We start from the raw sequence: 15,236 nt of genomic DNA, 5'->3' as shown, positions 1-15,236 counted from the left end.
AATAAAAGGTGTTCAAGAGGAATATGGTGAATTGAAAAGAGAAGGTCAATTCCAATGCTAAAAGAATTGAATTTTAGATAGTTTTGCTGAAGTTTGGATGAGGTAGAGGACAATAATGGAATCATGGCTGCATTTCCATTTTTAGAAAAAAGTCAAAAGAACATTTAATTTAGTTTTCCTAGTGCAGTTGAAGAGGCAGAGTCTATGATATTCTGACCCTCTAAAAAGTGAAATTTCTAAAGGCTTTTCAAATTTTTTCCCCTTTTTCTTATGAACATTGTGAAAAGCCATTTTATATGTTAGAGTCTCCAGTCACCATGACAACATCTATGCTGTGGGACTCAGGAATTCTCCCAGTTTCTGGTACCATGTGTCTCAGCTGTATTTTATTCTATTGTCAAGGTGAAAAATGGGCATACATATCTGCCCAAGGCCAGAGATTACTTGGCTTAAGAACAGAGAAAACCCAGACATATGGGCCAAAAAGCAGACAAGTCTGAAAGGCACTTCACTGCAGGCCAGGTCTCCTGATGCATGCACAAAACTCCTCACTGAAGGAGAGAAAGATTCCAAAGAAAGATAATTATGTTAGTATCTGGTAAAAATAAATTAAAGTCAATGGTATTATTCACATCTTATGTTATTGCAAACAAAAATGTAGGTAGGGTTCCCAGTATTTTATAGTACACAAGGGTCTTTTGTCCATTAAATATTGCAATTTACACAGATACAATAAATAATCTAATTTTCATCTCATGCTTCATGTGCTTTTAGACACAAACAGAAAATTGAAATATCTTTATTTGCAGAAGAGAAAAGAACACCTACATTCTTACCATGTTTACAGGAAGGTTTTGTTTTTTTAAAAAAGAAATTCAGCTGAAGGTGTTAGATATTACAATCAGTTTTACCTTTTATTCTGCACCCTCACAATACAATTTCCAAGTGGGTACTTCAGAATATGTTAGAGTGGCATTTTGTAGCACTTTAGCATTCTTGTTAGGAGAGGAAAAGGAAGAATGTGAAAGAAACAAGTTTTCAACTCTTTCAAAACTCCTATTTCACACAGCTGACTTTGCTTATTTCATTTTTCTTGCGCAAGGATGAGACCTAGATGCCTACACAAACTATACCTAGATGCCAGTAGAGCACCAAGAAACCTTGATTGAACAAATCAATGAAGGTGCAAGGTCAGAGGCCCTGTGTATAATTTTCAGAAAGTTTCTGTCTTGGAATTTGTGTGTCACCTGTTCACACAATACTACTTCTCATTAAAAGTTAATCCTTTCATAAATGTCTCTGAGTAGTTTTTTTGGTTAATTCACTTGGATTTTACTTTTTCTGTTGCATCTTCACTGGTAACAGCTTTTTTTTCCCAGCTGTTTCTCTTCTAAGATATTTTAATTTTAATTTCTGGTTTTATCTTTCTTGGTCATTTGGGTTTTTAGAAGGTTATTTCAATAATTCTAGAACAATTGGAAAGCATTCGCAATTCATGAAATGAACAACAACACATCATGGATTGCAAGTTTTATCCAAAATCAAAAAATGCTTTTCCAATGTCTAAATTGTCCTCAGCCAAGAAGTGAAACTTTTCCTCTAAGTCCTGGAGATCTTTTCAAGCTGCTACTTATACTGATCCCTGATGCATTATGAGTGGTTAAACAGACAGATATAGAGATACATTGCAGTGTTTCCTATTCTATCTTCTCTTATGAATCTATTAATGACATATAAGAAAACCATAAATTTGGGGGGGAAATTGGGTTGGTTACCTAAAGTGAGTGACTGAAGTAACAATGTTGAGAGTAACAGATGCACTGACGTGCCTCTCTCCTCTGTGTACAGCTCCAGCTGCAGGTAGGTTCTGCTGGCACTATGAAACATTTTGGTTTAACAAGCTAGATCTGCAATCAGAGAGGGATTAACCCAGATGTATAGGCAGGTGTTCTGGAGAGCTTGAGTCATGATTTATGACTGTCATTGAAAGGCTTATGGGTACCGACATTTTCCATTACCTCAATGAAAAATCTGATCGTGGAACTAAGAGAACTCAAGACATGTGGCAGTCCGTAGACTTGTGGAGCCACCAGCAACAGATGCAGGGAACATGGTTGAAATAAATGAATCAACTAATTGTAGGGCAGAAAGTAGTGTAGCTCTTGGGTAAGATATGGAGGACAATATGGTGTTGGTACAAGGAGAGGTGCATGAAGCAGAGTAAAAAGCAACTAGAACAGTTAGTTTAATAAGTATCTACTGTCCATCTTATCAAAAGGATATATTTCCAGAGCTTATGAAAGATTTAAATGCCACTGCTTCTTACAAGAGTTCAACCCCTAAGGACACACACACACACATTTTTGTGTGCCTAGTACTTGGGGCTGTCTGGAAATCACAAAGGTCTCTTCAGCGCTTTGATGAAGCCCTCCACCAAGTAAGGGTTTTGCAGAGGCTTCAAGGCCAGATTAATCATGAAAATTGCAAATATTATGTAATATGGATTTTTTTTTCTATAAGCTTATTATTTGTGGAATGATTTCTCTTTAATTCATATAGGTCTGAAGTTGCAGTTCTTAGGCAAGGGAGTCTCTCAAATGTGAAGTTTAAAAGAGTTTTGTCTGTCTAGCTTCTGTCTTTCTACAAAAAAAAAAATATTGGCTGGGACATCAAATTTGCTTGTCTTGGAGTTAACATACCTCCCTGATCAAGTCTTCAACTCAGATGGTCCGAGAGCATGGGCTTAGAAAGGACCAGAGTGTCCACTCTGGTTTTTATTGTAACCAGCACTTAAGGACTTCAGCTTTTTGTCCTGGATATCTTTTATCACTGTCATTAATTCCTTGAACTTTAAATGTCTTACCATTTTTGTGTATGCCTGAACAGCATCCTAAGCATACACTTTTCCACATATCTTTTCTTTGTTACTATTTAAGACGTAGCTGTGCTGAGTGATCCCTGTCACAGAAAAGACTGAAATTTCTTCTTTTGCACATTAAATATACTTATGTCTCTGACAATCCACCATTACTGCCTAGAGGCAGCTATCCTTCCTACTTCTATTCCTAAATGCTGTCCTACTTGTGAGTTGTGACAACATTTAGTTAAATCCTTTATATACCTGTAATGGAAGCACGATCCTTTATATAGCTTACACTGTTTATGCAGAACATAAAATAACAAGGGAAGGAGAATTTATATTTGAAAGGTGTGTTCTTGATCTAATGACTAGGAAGGTTTGGCCTGTTACTTGGTGCACTTTCTGGTCAGAAAAGAAGGCAGGGTTGGCCCCACCTGGGTTTTTCCCAGGTATGGTGGCTCAAGGAAGTCACAATGGATTGCATCCTAGGATGCAAACCCAGGATGCATATAATATTTTACTATTGTTTGGTTGCCATATGACTTGGGCTAGAAGAACAGTGCACCAGCTACTTTTTTTTCTAATCTATTGGCCTTATACTTAAGCAGCAGTGAGCTAACTGGGAGCACAGTTGAGAAGACAGGGACAAGGGTGACAGGCACAGAAGCAGGAGAAGGTGAAAAGGGCAAAAGCACTGGGGTTGCTATGAAGTTTCTGTAAAGGGAGAAGGGAGGAGCAGTAGGAGAAAGGAAGGGCTTGCTAGCATGAGGGAGCTTAAACTGCAGACAGCAATATAATGACACGTCAGTATTTTTTTGTCCTTGCTGCTGAACCTGCTGATATCACTTTCAGCTCCTGCTGTTTGAAAATGTATCATCAAAACCCAGGGAAAAAAACCAAAAACAACAGGATTTTGACCAAAATTATTATTTTTTCCAGATACCTTTTTTGTTTTTTTGAAGAAAACATTGGAGAGTCACTGAGAGTCTCCCTGCTGTTAACTTCCATTTCTTTGGGCCACCCTCACAGCTTCCTACGCTTTTGCTCTTCCATGGACCACACAGTTAGTTAATGAGAGAGAGAGGCTAAAAAACTCTGAGGAGGCTGGTCCCTCCACAGTGCACAGTAAAAGTAACAACTCTGAGAGTTCTTGCACTCTGGTGATAGAGAAAAATATAAATAAAAGACCCGACTGTCCAGATTCTTAACATGAGTTGTGATAAGGGTATGGATGTTAAAAATGTTGTCCACAGGGCACAACATCATCCTGTCTTTTGGTCAGAAACAGGAAAGTAAAAAGCTCCTTCAAAGTGGGAGGTTGGTATTAGGGCTGCTGAACTACTGTCCACAAATTGCTCTGTTTTAATTCATGATCAAAGATGAACAAAAGGCAAAAGTGAACAGCAACAAATCTTTTCAGCATATATTGAGGATAGGTTTTTTTTAGCCTTTAGTTATATATATGTGTAATGAATATTAAAGCTGAGCTGTGTTATGACTGCTCTGTTTCAAGCACTCGTGTGCAGAGGGCATTTTTCTGCCTGTAAATAGTTAATTCTCCATATGAACTATGGATTAATGTGTCAAAACTGTAACATAAGGGTATGTTTTTTTTGCATGGAGAGTCTCTTTGGCGATCCAGAAGTGACACATATAATAACTAGATTATGCTGAGGGTGCACTGATCCTTTTGCACAGCACTGTACACAGGAATATCCTCAGGTACTTTACTAAGTTGCAGTTGCTGAGTTTAATTTGATTGATGCAACTCTGTAGCAGAAGAATATGTCCAAACTTGTGGTAAAGGATCTGACCCTGCATCTTTTGAGAGAGTTTGCACAGCACCACGGGCAAATGTAGTCTTTGACCCAGGCAGAGCAGGTAGAAGACCCATTATTTAGGACATTTCTAATACAAAAGTACAGAGCCATATCATGCAATTGTGTCAGAACACAAACCTCCAGCAACCACTTTGCCCATGGTAAGTCATGTCCCAAGGTTCTTAAACTTCAAAGACTAAACAGTACCAATTCTCTTGTCTGGGTGTATATCCAAATATTTTTATTATCTAACTGTTTTAAGACTTTAAAAGATGTCTTTCAGCTCACTTACTTTATTGGAATTACTCTAAGCTTATAGTTGTGTGATAAGTCAAAATCAGGTCCTACATAAGCAGCTATTCAGACTATAAGACTTGGAAAGATACTGTCAGAAGGAGAACTTGCCAGAATGCTGCAGCAGTCCCTAATGCAATGCATCTCCTTCATTGATGTGACAGTTGCAGCCAATGGGCCTGCTGTCATTATTGAAACCCTATAAATATTTCCAGAAGACTGAAAAGCAAAAAAAGAAAAAAGATTGAATATAAAAACTAAAGACCATGTAAATTTTCATTCACAGAGACAGATGAGCTTATGTAAAGTTCAAATTGTATCTTGGGTTTGCGCTGCCAGGTTTTGATAGCAGGGGGGATACAGGGATGGCTTCTGTGAGAAGATGCCAAAATATTTCCCCTTGTCCAACAGAGCCAATGCCATATGGCTCCAGGATGGACCCACACCTGGCCAAAGCTGAGCCCATCAGGAACAGTGGTAGCACCTCTGGGATAACAGATCTGGGAAGGAAGAGAAAAAATTGTGCAACTTCAGTCAAAGAGAGGAGTGAGAATATGTGAGGTACAGCCCTGAGGACACCCAAGTCAGTGGAGAAGGAGAGGGAGGAGGTGTTCCAGGCACTAGAGCAGAGATTCCCTGCAGCCCATGGAGGGCCATACTGGGGCGGAGATCCACCTGCAGCCCCCGGAGGAACCCACACCAGAGCAGGTGGATGCAGCTGGAGGAGGCTGCGATCCCTTGGGAACACCATGCTGGAGGAGACTCCTGCGGACCTGTGGAGAGAAATCCCACCCTGAAGCAGGTTTGCTGGCAGGACTTGTGACCCCATGGGGGCCTGTGGGAAGGACCCCAGTTGTAGAAGTTCAGAAGGACTGTCTCCCAAGGAAACGACCTCAGAGTGCTCCCCACTCTGGAGCAGGTGAAGAGCGGGAGCAGCCCTCCTTGTTAGGAGTCATGAGCAGTTAAGAGGTAGGGCAGTTGGGAGTACTGTTGAGCCTAGGAAGAAGGGATGGGTGAGGCAGAAGGTGCTTTAAAGGTTTTGTTTTGTTTCTCATATACCCCACTCTGATTAGATTATTTGTAAATTCAAACTAATTTCCCTGAGTTGAGTCTATTTTGCCCATGACAGAAATTGATGAGTGATCTCTTCCTGCCCTTATCTCATCAACCCATGACCCTTTTGTTATATTTAATCTCCTCTGCCCAGCTGAAGAGGGAGGGATAGAGAAGTTTTGGTAGGAACCTGGCATTCAGCCAGGATCAACCTACCAAAAATGTGCAGTTTTCTACCTTAATATTTAACATATGCACTATGCTCAGATTTAGATTTAACCACTATTATAAGATAAATTGTCAAAAATCAGGTAAAAAGAGTCTACTTCCACTCTGTAGATGTGCAGCTCAGAGGTCTTGTACATACTTACTTATTTTTTCCCTAATCATAGTATGAAAGCAAGCAGAAGAAATATGATATTTCAGGAGCTGAGACTTGGGTGAAAATTGGCCAGCAATAATAAACAAGCTTTTCAGCTGTAATGATGATACATTTCCTCAGGACAGAAACACAGTGACATTATGGTATTAGGGAAAATTGTTCTAGAAAATCATGCTTCAAACTATATATGGGTTAACTGCAGGTTTAAGTTATTGTTGCTGACATTGGAGAATTTAGGATGAAAATACTGCTGTTTTAAAACCTGAAAGAAAGAAAGGATGTGTTATACCTAAATGGACTAATTTTCACCTAATAAAAGAAATGTGTAACTACTCTCTTCACTGAATTTACATTTTATTTGCACTTCAGAGGCTTTGAACTCCCTGTGGAGAAGCACATCTGGGAAGTGTCTTGCATAGAAGGTTAGACAAATGAAGAGGCTTTAATGTTTTATGGCAGTCATGTTAAGAAAAATACTTTCATTAGCTCTACAGACAGATTATACATTTTAGGGCTGTTTTGTTTAATATTTTGAAGTATCATAGTTCATTACTTCCTTGAGAAAAGTTCTGAAAATGCAGATTAAATGCCTCAGATGAAACAGTACAAATGAGAACAATATGTATCAGTGGAGAAGATTACGACTATGTCCTCAGGTAAAATGCCTTGTGCATTTATATTTCCCATGGAATTCCTTTCACTGTTCCAGGATAATATTGCTCTATTTGCATTACAGTCTGTGCGGTATGTGGAAAGTATGAAATAGGAGTTCTTTCCACCTGCACCACAAACTAGACATTTTGCTGCTTCTGTTCCTTAAAGAATAACCCCCCACCCCCATCTTTTTTTAAAAAATTCAATTTTAGTTGTGTAACAAAAATCTATTAAGTACATTAGCCTTTAATAAAGTTGATCTCTCAAGTAATCCCTTTTGCAAAAGTGTATTTTCAACCATTTTAATCTTCTGTTTATTTAGAAAACCAGACATTTTGAACAGTCACTGCACATTCTTGAATCTTGCTGTGCTAAATATGTGGATAAGAGAATTAACATGCATGGCTGTTGAGAAAACTAAAACTGTTTAGGATTTTTTTCAAAAGATGGCAGTATGCCATTTCAAGCATAGAAGTTTGGAGGTTTGGACTCCTGTCAGCATTTACAGCAACAGACAGCACTTAAGGCAAAGGTCAACAAAGGTCAGAGGAAAATGACCATGAGGATGTCATCAGGTTGTAGAAGACAGGACAGGTTTCAGATCCTGATCATGATATTGAACTGTAGGTGTCTGTATGAAGATCTTTATGTTCTCATTAGTCAGTGAAGCTCTGCTCAGAACAGGCAGGTGTTAGCCAGGCAGACAGTCACCAGGTGCCAGCTTCAGAGCAAGTTGAATCACTTTGAGGCACTAAAGAAAAAAAAAAATACCTGATTCCTCCATGATTTTCTTTTTTTTGTAAGGCTTTAAGAGTCTGTTATGTACAGATCACAAGCTGACATGGAAAAGCTCTATCTGTATTAGAAAACTGCATTTATCTTTGATTTTTCTCTGATACTGAGGTATGAAATGACCTTGTTTGTCTTGTATTGAACAGTCCTACCCTGCCAAATACAATGAATACATCTAGACTGATACTGTGAGTAGTTTCTGGTGTCTGCTAGCTGACAAACTATGCCCAGGAATTACTTGTGAAGCTGCTAATTAGATTAAGCCAAAACTGTATGAGGACAACTAAGTACAGACTTAAGATCCAGTGATGGGGAACACTCCCTGGTGCTTTTTAATTTCTTAGCCATGAACAGGACTACTAAGTGCGAGCATTCAGAAAAGCCCTAATTTCCAATGAGCCATCTTCCTGTCTGTTTTAGGAGCCAATGACCACTCTGCAGTACTGTTATCCCACCTTTTATCCATTCTGTACATTCAGTGGTCTTCTCTGGTCCATGTTCCCCAGTGAGCAGAAAATAAGTCAGCCTTTGAATGTCATCAAATATGTAGTGCAAACAAAGTTTTTGGTTGCATCTCCAGCTGACTGGGAACAGTTGAACCCACTGAGGCTGAAGGTTAATGCCTCTATGGCTGTTCATTAGTCATGGTCTGCAAATGATCTGGCCATGAATCTGTTACTGGACTCTGACCAAAGGCCTCCTAGGGTAACACAGATGTTTTTTGTCCTCTGTGATCAAACCAGGCTATAGAAAAGACTGGCCACATCGTGTCCTTCTTGTCAGTGGCAGAAGGAAAGATTGTGGTAGCCAAGTTTGAGACCTTTGATTTTCCTTCCCCATTGTCCACCCCCCAAAGATTTTAAAACTATAGAGGTGGAAAGCCAACAAGGCATTGTAAATCAATTTGGCCATAAACATATTCCAAAACCTAAAATAATTTTAGAAAGTGGGAATCCTTGTTTAAATAAAAATTATCTAAGACACAATTTAAAATACTGCTTTCTTAGCTTAAAATAATCCTTGTCATACCAAAGCTGCAGTAACTGTTAGAGCTATGTACTGAGATTATTTGTCAAGCTGATTTTTCTCAAGCTCATCACAATCCCACATGAAGAGAAGTTCAGGCACATTGTTCACATTGCAAGAACATAACCTTCATAGCACTAATGCAAGTTACATTTGCTTTACCTAAAATCAGTTGTTCCCAAGCTTTGTTGCACCTAAAGCAACAAACCCATTTATGCACCTTATAAATGCCTTAAATCTTTGGGGTGTGTATACTAAGAGAATGAAATAGTTTTAAATTGTGGAGCTTGTTTCCAAAAGGTTCTGTGACTGTCAAAATGGTCAATGTTTTAAAAAAAAGATAAAGTATAATCTCGACAGATAGCCATTGGTGGATAGTAAACATGATGCTCCAGATGAAGTTTTGGCTCATAAGGTTCTGAACCAGATTTAGTATCTGGATTTTAGTACATGTGCCAGTGAAATGGTCAAAAGGTGTTTTGGTGTTCCCAGCAAAAACTACTGGCCTCTGTTGAAGTCAGCCTTCAGACTGTTGATATATGATCATGCTTACCTTATTCCCTAAGCAAAACAGCATTGCCTTTATCCACAGACCCCTTTTCCTCACACTTTTAACAGTTCAGTAGTCCCACTAGCCTCTAAAAAAATTCTATTAAATCAATATGTATTTGTTTATTACAATATATCAGAGCATATTCATTAGTAGTATAGAGATAGGAGGCAAATGTTACTTGGAGGAATTCAGTTTTTTAAAAATAGTTTTGATGACTCGAAAGCTCAGGAAGTTAATACTGTTCAGCTCACTCCGTTTGGGAGCAAAGCTTCCGTGGTGTACCTCGAAGTCTTACACACACCATTTGCCCTTGCTGCCATCATCCAATGAATGTTTCTAAAGTACAGCATGTTCTGGGGATAACAGCAGCTGCTTCTGGGGGAGCTCCTCCAAGGTTTCTGTATGATCTCTCTGCCAGAGCCCTAAGGAAGAGCTGGTAATTTATTTTTTTTTGTAGCCTTCTAGCAAGGCTAATGAAATGTCCATTTTTCAAAAACATATCCATACTTCTTGAAAACATCACTCACAATCTTTGTTGTAATTTCATATAATGTGATCATCTGGAGACTTCAAGAGCTCTTCTGGCTTAACCCCGGGGTTATGTTATTCCACTGCTGATTATGAAAAGCCAAAACAAATATGTAAACTGAACAGCTTTTGTCATTGATTTCATTATTGTAATCCCTACTCCAGTTGCTCTGGTAAAATAATGAATCATCACCAACTTACTGTAAAAAAATACGTTCTTTCAGCACCAACATGATTTTCATGGCAAGAGACCTATTCATTCTGAATTGTGAGTATAATCTTCTGCACATTTTTATGATTACATGCTTTTTCAGAAGGTTTTGTGTTGAATCTTAATAGCAGTCAAGAAGTAATGTAATGAAGAAAGTCTGGAGATGTAATGAAGAAAGGCTAGAGATGTTTTCAAACCCCAGATTTTTATAATGTATTAGTGACTGATGCCACTGTTTTTGTGGAGTGAATGTATGGATTTACCCACTGCTGCTTTTGTCATCAGTGGGGAAGTGGGAGATTGCAATATCTGGTGAGACATCTCATAGATGGAAGTGTCACATGTAAAAGTCACTCTTGCATCTTTTGTATAGCTTGTATAATTTATCTCAATATAAACCAATGCATAAGAAAGTCTCACAGGTTTTTGTGTAAGGTCATAATCTTTTTTACATAACTTCCTCCTTTTCTGCAGTATGACTAACTTATATTCTAAAATATATTTGAGATATTTAGGTATTTAAGGCATAATAGCACTCAAGGAGCCATAAGAACATTGTAGGCAGAAGTCACTGCTGAGAGAGACAAACTGGGTTGATAGAGCCCTTAGAATATTTTGAAAATGCAAGTTTTACCTCTGCTGTTTACTGTTATTCTAATCACTTGTCACTTGTTTTGAAACATGAGGTGAAATAGATCTGCATGTCACTGCAGTCACCTACATCTAAATGGTCAGAAAAATAGGTGCTATTCAGGTACTTTATATTTATTTTTGATCTCTACTCTAAGATTCCATTAATTAAGTCTTAAAAATCACACAAGCCTTTTATAAATTTTAAAGAGAAATAAGAGTGGCTAGGTTAGATGTAGTTGACTAAAACTTTCACCCTTACATTCCACGACACTTTTGAACTGTGCAATCATATTAAATAGCCATTTGAAAATTTCATCAGACAAATATTATGAAAAAACTCCATAATTCAGAGATAAAGGACCAGGCCAAGTTTAGAAGGAAAGTCACTAACATAAATGAAAAGGAAAGTTCAAACCAAGTATCCTGAGCAATGAATCTGCTGACAATCCCACCACTCTGAAATGGGATTGTGAGATATTCTGTTCAAACCAAGATATCCAGAACAACTGAGGGCTAGGCACTGCAGTAAGTGCAAATTAAAGAATGTGAGAAGCTGTTTCATCTAACATCCAACTCCAAAACCATGAGGTTAACGCTGGGTTGATCAAGCACTTGAATTTTCATTTTCATAGGGGCACGGTGATTTTTCAGTGATGGAAAAGGGAGGTATGTAAAATAATTAAAAATATATCCCAGTCACATATAGAGCTTTCAAAGAAGAAATTTATACAAAGGTTTTCAGTAGAATTTTATCACCTGACACAGGATATTATTTTCAAAAATATAGTGCTCATGATTTTTGGTCCTCAACCTTCAAAACAATTATAACACAAAACTTGGGCAAGTGAGTTTAAATTATAAAATGTCTATAGCTACAAAATCTGCTGAGTGGAATAGAAAAGAATCTGCAGTTTGTGTACAGCTAACTCAGTTCTCTGACAGACATTGGGTCACGTTTGACCATGGAAATATTGACACTACAGAAAAAATATTATGAATGCACAGGTCATGGCAAATTAAAACACACACACACAAATGTGCTATCCCATGATGCACAGATTACAGGGGAAGTCTTAGTCTACAAGAATGTACTGCAACTCTTTCATGAACTCTATTTTCTCCCATGGAGAAAAACAACATTATTGCAGCACCTACTTGTAGTGCCACAGTTGCATACATCCTCTCGTCATTAGCAAGCAATACATTTTAGATTGCTTTTAGATTTTCTCTCATTTCAGCCAACTTGGTTCCAACAGGAAAAGAACTGTCTACAAGTCTGATATAATTTGCCAGGTTTGTGCATGGTTATATGGGAAACCCCTGATTTTGTGGAAAATTATGTGGAATCCTATGGCTGTTCAGGGAAAAAAAAACATCCTGGATTGTCATCAAAAGATTTAGATTAAGTGCAAGACAGCAGTAAGCTGACTCAGATTTTGTAGATGTATCAAGGCCTTGGCCTAAATGGCTTTACCAGAGCATGAGATCAGTTCTTGGAGGCATACCTGCATTGATGTGAAATCCAAGACCCCTGATATTTGCTATTCTGAAAGACACTGCCTCCCTCTCCTCCTATGCCCGTACACCCTTATGGAACCTAAACCAGGTAAAAGTCCCCAGTCAGCAAGCTACAAGAATTAGACACTGTAACATAGAGCAGATTGATCCCCAAGGACTTTTACTATCTTTAACTACATCTGAGCTACCATTGTTGGGACCAACAGAGAATTCCAAAATCTTGAGACAAACTAATAAACCATCTAATGTGTTTTCTGTTTGCTTGTTTTCCTCCATCCAATTGCTATTGTCTTTTTGAGGTCCAAACTGTGCCTGCTCTTCATCAAATTTTTAAAGTCATATTAAAATCTGATTATATTTAGCAGATAGAAAACCATTTGTATGCAGAATAACATAGTGAAAATCTGCACTAATTTCCCACTGTTCCCATCCTGCTGACCTTTTAGTTGCCTGGAGAAGAAGCCCAGAAAAAGCTCCTTGGATTAGCTCTTAATGGAATCCAGAAGAAAAAAAAAATCATGTTTTGTATTACTTGTTCTGTATCATTAAGATAATTAGATAAAAAATCCCACCAGAGGATAAGGAAACAGCATCTCTATACTAAAGAATTAGGAATTATAAAAATTAATTGCATAATTCTTTACAAATATAGATGCTGTTTTTCAAATTTTCTTTCCCACACAAGCTGTAGCCACAGAACCACTGAATTAAAACTTGTTAAAGGCTGGGGCATGTCCAGGGAGGACAACTGAATCTAGGAACTTGGAAGCCTTCATTATATTCTTAATTCATATAGGTCAAAGGCTGCACCCAGTGTGCACATGAGCCCAAGTGGTTGAACTCCACAATATAAACAAAATTGAGGCTTTCCATTTGGGGGCTTCCTGAAGCTCCTGTAAGTGGAGATAGTCAGGGATAGAAAAGACACTTCTAGGACATAGAATGAGGAAGAGTCAAGGAAGAGTTATGTGAAGTCAAGTGTGGAAGGAATGAGGAGCAGCAGAGGGTCCCTAGACACCTCAGGTAACCTGAGACTGCTGCTCTGTTTACACTCTCTTGTTTTCTCCTAGAATCTGACTCTGGGATACATATGCTAACTAGATATCAGTGCCTATTAAAGTCACGGTAACATAATAATTTATGTTAGAAGAGATGTCTGGAAATCATCTGATCCTAAGCCCATTCAAAGCAGGGCCAACTTCCAAGTTAGGCTGCTCAGAGACAAATCCTGATCAATTTTTTGGAGATTCCCCAATCCATCCTCACAACCATTTCTGCAGACAACACTAGAAGCTCAGCTGCCTTCTCGACTCCAGCCCTTCCAGCTCAGAGTACCTTTCTCATACACAGACCTCCTACTTCAGAGCTGCCTAACTTTCTGCTAATTGGTGTTGCTGTTGCAGAGCTGAATATTCTGTGTGACCACTGCCCAACTCTTGACATAATAGAATGGTTTATGTTGGAAGGGGCATTGAAGATCACGTTGTTCCAGCCCCAGTGCCATGGGTAGGGACACTTTTCACTAAATCAGGTTGTTAAAAACTCCATCCAATCCAGCCTTGAACACTTCCAGTCATGGAGCATCTACATCTTGTGGGCATCCTGTTCCAGTCCCTCACCACCCTTAGAGTATAGAATTTCTTTCTTATAGCTGACATAAAACTAACCTCTTTCAGCCTGGACCTATTGCCCTTTGTCGTAGCACTGCATGTCCTTGGTGAAAAATACTGCAATTGTCTGAAAATCGTCTAGGTAAAAAAAAGTAGAATAAAAGCTTTGCATTGCTTATATCAGCATGGAAAAATTCAGAGAAACAGAAGGTGCAAGTTTAAAACAGACATGTTTGAGGGAACACTGTCTGATTTCTACAAATGCAACTACCTAATTATGCTAATTAACATCTTCCCTTGTAATGAAAATTATATTCTAAGAAATAACAGTTTTTCAATCGATATTACAAAACTGAGCTGACAGCTAAAGGTAAGTAGTTGCTGTGCCATAGGGAAAACAAATTTTTATTAATGCATTGGGACTAGGATGAGACCAGGCTGAACATTTTTATGATTTATATATAACTCCTAATTTATTTGAGTGAAAATATTGAAAAATTAGTTTACCATAGTACCTGGTAAACAGGGAAGGTAGAGTTTTTGCTTGTGTCTGAATACATACCTAATGCTAAAGGAAACCTTTGTTTTAGATGTTTTTCTGCTTTCCAAAAATAAAAGAAGTCTTCAAATCCAATAAAAACCATTCCGCAGTAAACAGGTTTTGTAAAAATATTGCCTTTTTTCATTTGTTTTTAAACTAGAGACCTAATAATCTCCCTAGACTGAATATATTTACTGAATCAGTAGCCTGAACACTTCCAGGCCAAAGTGCATTCATCTCATACTCAATATAGAATTCAACTCCTCTGACCCAGATGTCAAAAAGAGAAATCAATAAAACTTGCACTACTTGAAACAGACAAATCATGAACAGGAGAATCATTCTCTGCCTGTTTAAGAATAAGTCTCTTAAATATCTGAGAAGAAGGAAATACTGCATGAGTAATAGAAGTTTAAAAGAATTTCCTGGCTACTGTTTATACAACAAATAAAAAAATTATAGGTTATATTTTAACAAGCAATATGTGAGACAGCCTGACATATGGTGATGATGTTAAAGCCTGGACCTCCAATCCCAGAGTTGTGGTAGGGAAACCCTGAAACTGGAGTACCTTTTTTATTCTTCCAACTCCAATAATTTGCTTCTAAAGTTCATGTAGTGATTGTTTGCGTGAGTAGAAGTCTCCAAAGGCCTTACTTTCTATGATCCAGTCTCACAATGTCTTTTGCAGGCTTGGTGTGGAAATTTGCAACACCCTGTTCTTCCATGGTTTCATTGCTAACAATGTGGTTTACTGATGA

Source organism: Molothrus ater, chromosome 3 (genome assembly GCF_012460135.2).
Source record: "Molothrus ater isolate BHLD 08-10-18 breed brown headed cowbird chromosome 3, BPBGC_Mater_1.1, whole genome shotgun sequence".
Classification (NCBI taxonomy): domain Eukaryota; kingdom Metazoa; phylum Chordata; class Aves; order Passeriformes; family Icteridae; genus Molothrus; species Molothrus ater.
Note: the sequence above shows the minus strand (reverse complement) of the source record.